Here is a 7,245-nt window from a genome sequence, read left to right on the forward strand (position 1 = left end):
AAATAAAAGTGATCAACAGGTTAAAACTTTCGTCAGAGTGAACAGTTTGCTAAGTGGTGCAAGTTTTTAGCATTAAAAAACAATAAAAAGCTCAAAATTAAGCAAAAATGATGTCAAATAGCATAAAATCTGCTAAATCGAATCAAATTTTACAAAATTTTTACTGAAAACTGAACTTAAAAAATCACAAATTATCCTGAATGTTTTAAGATTAGGTATAACCTACATGTATTAAGATTATGTATAGTCTACATGTATTAAGATTAGGTATAGCCTACATGTATTAAGATTATCTATAGTCTACATGTATTAAGATTAGGTATAGTCTACATGTATTAAGATTAGATTTAGTCTACATGTATTAAGATTAGGTATAGTCTACATGTATTAAGATTATGTATAGTCTACAAGTATTAAAATTATGTATAGCCTACATGTATTAAGATTATCTATAGTCTACATGTATTAAGATTAGGTATAGCCTACATGTATTAAGATTATTTATAGTCCACATGTATTAAGATTAGGTATAGTCTACATGTATTAAGATTATGTATAGTCTACAAGTATTAAAATTATGTATAGCCTACTTGTATTAAGATTATCTATAGTCTACATGTATTAAGATTAGGTATAGTCTACATGTATTAAGATTAGGTTTGTCTACATGTATTAAGATTAGTATAGTCTACATGTATTAACATTAGGTATAGTCTACACGTATTAAGGATAGGTATATTCTACACGTATTAAGATTAGGTATAGACTACATGTATTAAGATTAGGTAAAGCCTACATGTATTAAGATTAGGTATAGTCTACGTGTAATAAGATTAGGTGTAGTCTACATGTTTTAGGATTAGGTATAGCCTACATGTATTAAGATTATTTATAGTCTACATGTATTAAGATTAGGTATAGTCTACATGTATTAAGATTATATATAGTCTACATGTATTAAGATTATCTATAGTCTACATGTATTAAGATTATCTATAGTCTACATGTATTAAGATTAGGTTTAGTCTACATGTATTAAGATTAGTATAGTCTACATGTATTAACATTAGGTATAGTCTACACGTATTAAGGATAGGTATATTCTACACGTATTAAGATTAGGTATAGACTACATGTATTAAGATTAGGTTTAGTCTACATGTATTAAGATTAGTATAGTCTACATGTATTAACATTAGGTATAGTCTACACGTATTAAGGATAGGTATATTCTACACGTATTAAGATTAGGTATAGTCTACATGTATTAAGATTAGGTTTAGTCTACATGTATTAAGATTAGTATAGTCTACATGTATTAACATTAGGTATAGTCTACACGTATTAAGGATAGGTATATTCTACACGTATTAAGATTAGGTATAGACTACATGTATTAAGATTAGGTTTAGTCTACATGTTTTAAGATTAGTATAGACTACATGTATTAACATTAGGTATAGTCTACACGTATTAAGGATAGGTATATTCTACACGTATTAAGATTAGGTATAGTCTACATGTATTAAGATTAGGTTTAGTCTACATGTATTAAGATTAGTATAGTCTACATGTATTAACATTAGGTATAGTCTACACGTATTAAGGATAGGTATATTCTACACGTATTAAGATTAGGTATAGAGTACAGGTATTAAGATTAGGTATAGCCTACATGTATTAATTTTAGGTATAGTCTACATGTATTAAGATAGGGCATAGGCTCCATGTATTAAGATTAGGCTCCATGTATTACGATTAGGAATAGAATCTCCATGTATTAAGATTAGGAATAAAATCTCCATGTATTAAGATTAGTTATAGCCGTCGACATGTATTAAGATTAGTCATAGCCACCGACATGTATTAATATTATTTATAGCCGTTGACATGTATTAACATTAGGAATAGGGTATTTTCTGTAGAATTTTTGCAGAATTTTTTGCATAATTTTTCTGTTTTGTTTAAAATTACGTCATAGTAGCTGCTCGAGGTCAACAAATTGGTTAGTAATGATCGGCGCTTACTGGCTTAGCTTATTAGGATCCGCACCATCAGGGGGTTTTGCAGGGTATTTTTGCAGAACTTTTGCAGTTTTTGAGAATTTTTGCAGAATTCCTGCAAAATTTTGCCTCCTTTTTGCTTTTCAAGCCAAGTTTTGATCAAATACTTAATTCTGATTGGTTGAAAATACCAGTTTAAACAATCACATGAGATGAAACAAGGCAAAGACACAGATTTCAACGTTAGCAAAAATATAATAAAAAAATAAATAAAAGTGATCAACAGGTTAAAACTTTCGTCAGAGTGAACAGTTTGCTAAGTGGTGCAAGTTTTTAGCATTAAAATACAATAAACAGCTCAAAATTAAGCAAAAATGATGTCAAATAGCATAAATCTGTTAAATCAAATCAAATTTACAAAATTTTTACTGAAAACTGAATTTAAAAAATCACAAATTATCCCAAATGTTTTAAGATTAGGTATAGCCTACATGTATTAAGATTATTTATAGTCTACACGTATTAATATTAGCTATAGCCTACATGTATTAATATTAGGTATAGTCTACATGTAATAAGATTAGGTATAGTCTACATGTATTGTATTAAGATTAGGTATAGCCTACATGTATTAAGATTATTTATAGTCTACATGTGTTAAGATTAGGTATAGTCTACATGTATTAACATTAGGTTTAGTCTACATTTATTAAGATTAGGTAAAGTCTACATGTATTAACATTAGGTATAGTCTACACGTATTAAGGATAGGTATATTCTACACGTATTAAGATTAAGTATAGACTACATGTATTAAGATTAGGTATAGCCTACATGTATTAAGATTAGGTATAGTCTACATGTATTAAGATTAGGTATAGCCTACATGTATTAAGATAAGGTATAGTCTACATGTAATAAGATTAGGTATAGTCTACATGTATTAAGATTAGGTATAGCCTACATGTTTTAAGATTATTTATAGTCTACATGTGTGAAGATTAGGTATAGTCTACATGTATTAAGATTAGGTTTAGTCTATACATGTATTAAGATTAGGTATAGTCTACATGTATTAAGATAGGGCATAGACTCCATGTATTAAGATTAGGCTCCATGTATTAAGATTAGGCTCCATGTATTAAGATTAGGAATAGAATCTCCATGTATTAAGATTAGTAATAGAATCTCCAGAATTTTTGCAATTTTTGCACAATTTTTTGCAGAATTTTTGCACAATTTTTGCACAGAATTTTTGCAGAATTTTTGCACAATTTTTTGCAAAACTTTTCTGTTTTGTTTAAAATTACGTCATAGTAGCTGCACGAGGTCAATAAATTGGCTGGTAATGATCGGTGCTTACTGGCTTAGCTTATTAGGATCTGCACCATCAGGGGGTTTTGCAGGGTATTTTTGCAGAACTTTTGCAGTTTTTGCATAATTTTTGCAGAATTCTTGCAAAATTTTGCCTCCTTTTGGCTTTTCAAGCCAAGTCTGGATCAAATCCTTAATTCTGATTGGTTGAAAATACCAGTTTAAAAAATCACATGAGATGAAACAAGGCAAAGACACAGATTTCAACGTTAGCAAAAATACAATAAAAAAATAAATAAAAGTGGTCAACAGGTTAAAAGTTGACTAGTACTATACAACTTTTGTCAGAGTGAACAGTTTGCTAAGTGGTGCAAGTTTTTATCATTAAAATACAATAAAAAGCTCAAAATTAAGCAAAAATGATGTCAAATAGCATAAAATTTGCTAAATGGAATCAAACTTTACATAATTTTTACTGAAAACTGAAGTCAAGATTTCACAATTTAACCTAGATGTTTTAAGATGACCTGTAGCCGACATAAAATAGCAAGATGGCGCAGTGGTAGCGTGCTGGGCTCATAACCCAGAGGTCGGTAGATCGAAACTACCTCTTGCTAACCTGACATTGTCACAGTACTAGACGCTCATATTCGCTCGTAATCGCTCATAACTTGAAAAACGCCAAATAATAGAAAAGCAGATGAATTAGAAATTAAAAAATAACGGACACAGTATAAACTAAGCACATTAAAATACATACTCAATCTAGGATTTACATTGAAAAAGTATCAATAATTTGAAAACTGAGGCACAATTATCCCAGTGGGTTAATAAAGTCGATAAAAAGAACAACTTGCGTAGCTGAGTAATAGTCACAATTGTTAAAAAAATAATATCGACTTTATTAGTCAGCATGCTGTTTATTCTGTTTTTTCCACTCAAAATACATCGAATCCGGAGAACTACTAACCGCACTCAATAAAACGCAAGTTTTAAAATGTGCTTAGTCGATTAGCTGGTTAGAATCTATGCTAAATATTTAGAAAAAGCATATTTTTTTTATCAATTTAAGGTATTTTTTGTCATAGAGTGCTCTTTTCTATATGTTCTAGACTAAGTTAAATTCTTAATTTTGATTGGTTGAAAATACTGACTTTCATAAAACAAATGAACTAATCCAGTACAAAAATAGAGAGATTATAATATGAGCAAAATACCATATTAAAACCACAGAATACAGATCAACACATTATAAGTTGACTAGCACAGTATAAATCTCGTCAAAGTGAACAGTTTGTTATGTGATGCAGATTTTCCTAACTAATATACAATGACAAAGTTCGAAATCACGCAAAATTGATATCAAATGGCATAAACGCTACTAAATTGAAGCAAACTTGAAAATTTTTAATTCTTTCCGAAAACAAATACAAAATGAAAAATTTTTTTCACCCATCAAAGTTAACCAATTTTGTTACGAATTAAAGGTGATCAGAAAAAAGACAGTTGAAAGACTAGTGCACACAATTTCTTTTCAACTAGTACAAAATGAGTTGATTCGAAACAAATTTTGTGAAGAAATGTGATTCTCCACGAGAATTTCTCAAAACAGGCAATGAAAGCAAAGGACTTTGCGCGCCCATCAATCATTCGTCTACGTGATACAGCTGAGCTGCAAAATTTAACAGAATAAATAGAAAACTCATACAATAACCGTTGCGTATGGCCTAAAATTTCTCTGTTCGACGCAAAATTTCTAAAATTTATAATCTGTTTTCCAAAATATCTCAGGAAAGTTAAAAAGCAATAGGAACTTGCCTACCAAATTCAACAAATTTTTCTTGAGATTAGACTGTCAACATAAAGATAGAAGAACATTGCAAAATTATTTCATTTCAAATAAAAAGGTCTGGTAGTATTTTGGATACAGAGCAATGATAATGACAATTTTGTCTGCTTGCTACAGCGTTTAATCTGTTATAGAGATAAGAAATTTCTCAGACAACTAAATTTTTATCGATTGATTACCAGCTCAGGAACAAAAACCTAATGTCAATTTTTCAAAAGATGTTTTAAGTAGGACAATTTTACCTATCCAGAATGAACAATCCTCCAAATTGATACTGTTTTCCAGCTAAAAACGAGTAAAATTGTTGAAAATTAGCTTTCTCTTTGTTCAAGCCAGCCGAACAACCAAATCATTGAAATGAAATTTACGTACGTATGTCATACTGTTACAATAAGTCAGGAAAAAATATTCCTACAAAGGAGGATTTCGAATCATTTAAATTATCTTCAGCAGAGTCCTAACATTTTTTTTGATGTAATTTTTCTCTCATTGATTGCTGCCAATAATCTTACTGAAGCAATTATTTAACATTGATTCACACTAAAAACGCTTAAAGTCACTTGTTTTCAATGTTAGATGGCAAAAGACTTAGAGCAGAAATTTTACAAAATCAGTTAACAAGATAATTTAGGAATAAAAAATAACAATAATTTTGATAACAAATGCAACCAATCGACTATATGAAACTCATTTTCTTACAGAAATACTCACTAGCAGTGCTCAAAGCTGTTAACACCTAAAGTTCGTAGTATAAAAAATTGTTATTGAAAAATATATAATAATTAGATGTCAATAAAAATCAAGTACAATTATTGAAAACAAAATTTTGCTAAATTTAGAATGCATCGGAAAGTCAACAGCAAATATTTTGTTTTAATGTTTTGAAAAACTTAGTTTGTCTTTGAAATGTCAAAAAGTCTACCATTATCAGCGACTACTCATCGTCTAGAAAGATTGCAAGGGTCGTCAATAGAGGAAAGCACTAATAACCTTATCTGTGTTTTTATCCAGTTCTTGTGATCCATATAGTTTAAAAGCCAACGTCTCCAATATCAAAAGATAGTGCCATTCAAATTTCTCAGACTCATGAAATTTTGTAGGTTGTTCCGTCTGTTTGTTATCCGAACACTTTCTTCCACTGATCCATTATCCTTCCTCGGAAGTTGCTGAACAGGAAAGAATTGGGACAATTTTCCAAACACATTGCTATATGCGTATTGTTCTTTGATGTCTAATGCTCAAAAAGACGAATTTTTACACTTCTTCGTAAAGAACTGAGAATATTCGAGAAAAGATAAAGTCTCACTAATCAAGGGTTTTATTGTTAATCATGTTACATTTAGCAATCAAAATTTGAACTTGTCAAGTATCCAGTCCAGAGCCGCAAAACAGCCTTCTCCAGACAGTTAGCAATGCTGGCGGAACAAAGCGAATTGAGTGGTCGATACTAGCACCACGTGGTCATTTAACGATCTGGAAAACTTCGATCCAGCTCAATATTATGGTTCGACTGATATGTCGAACAACACCGTCGATGACAACCCCCTCCATAGAGGACGGAACAGCTCACAACCCCATGTGCTGACTGATGAGGCTGGGAGAACTCCCATCAGTGTTCGACCTACAAAACTGCCAGCAATCGGTGAAAGAGTCCGTCCATTTGGCAATGAAATTCAAAAACTCGTCAGAATATGTTGTGAGAACTCTTTTTGAATAAATTTGATATTGTATATTTTATACTTAAAATTCTTTTAAAGTTTTTTGCGTTGTATTTATACTTTCGTTTTAATTCATTTCTTTGTAAGTTGAACTATTTGTTTACTCCAAACACTATGCAGGCTATTTTCAAGCGAAAACACAGCAACTTTTGTCAAAATTTTTTAATTATTTTGATAAGAATTCTGCTTCTTAACAAGAAAGTCGATTTAAAAATTGATTTTTAATAAAATAACTGAATTTTTTTTTTGATTTTTAAAAAAAACTTTGGTTTGAAAATTGATATTTAATAAAACAAAACAAGTGCGAAAGTTGTCATTTTGAAATGTGAAGAAAATTTCTTTTTTTTGCGCAAAATCATAC

The 7,245-nt window shown here is 30.1% G+C and overlaps 1 non-coding gene across 1 annotated transcript; it reads left to right on the top strand.

Annotated features, from left to right (window-relative positions):
- Positions 1 to 3,862: 3,862 nt before the first annotated feature.
- Trnam-cau (transfer RNA methionine (anticodon CAU)) lies at positions 3,863 to 3,934 on the top strand. The gene has a single exon. It is a non-coding gene; the product is annotated as a tRNA-Met (tRNA).
- Positions 3,935 to 7,245: the final 3,311 nt, after the last annotated feature.

Source organism: Convolutriloba macropyga, unplaced genomic scaffold (assembly GCF_964194025.1).
Source record: "Convolutriloba macropyga unplaced genomic scaffold, txConMacr16.3 SCAFFOLD_1063, whole genome shotgun sequence".
In the NCBI taxonomy this organism is placed as follows: domain Eukaryota; kingdom Metazoa; phylum Xenacoelomorpha; order Acoela; family Convolutidae; genus Convolutriloba; species Convolutriloba macropyga.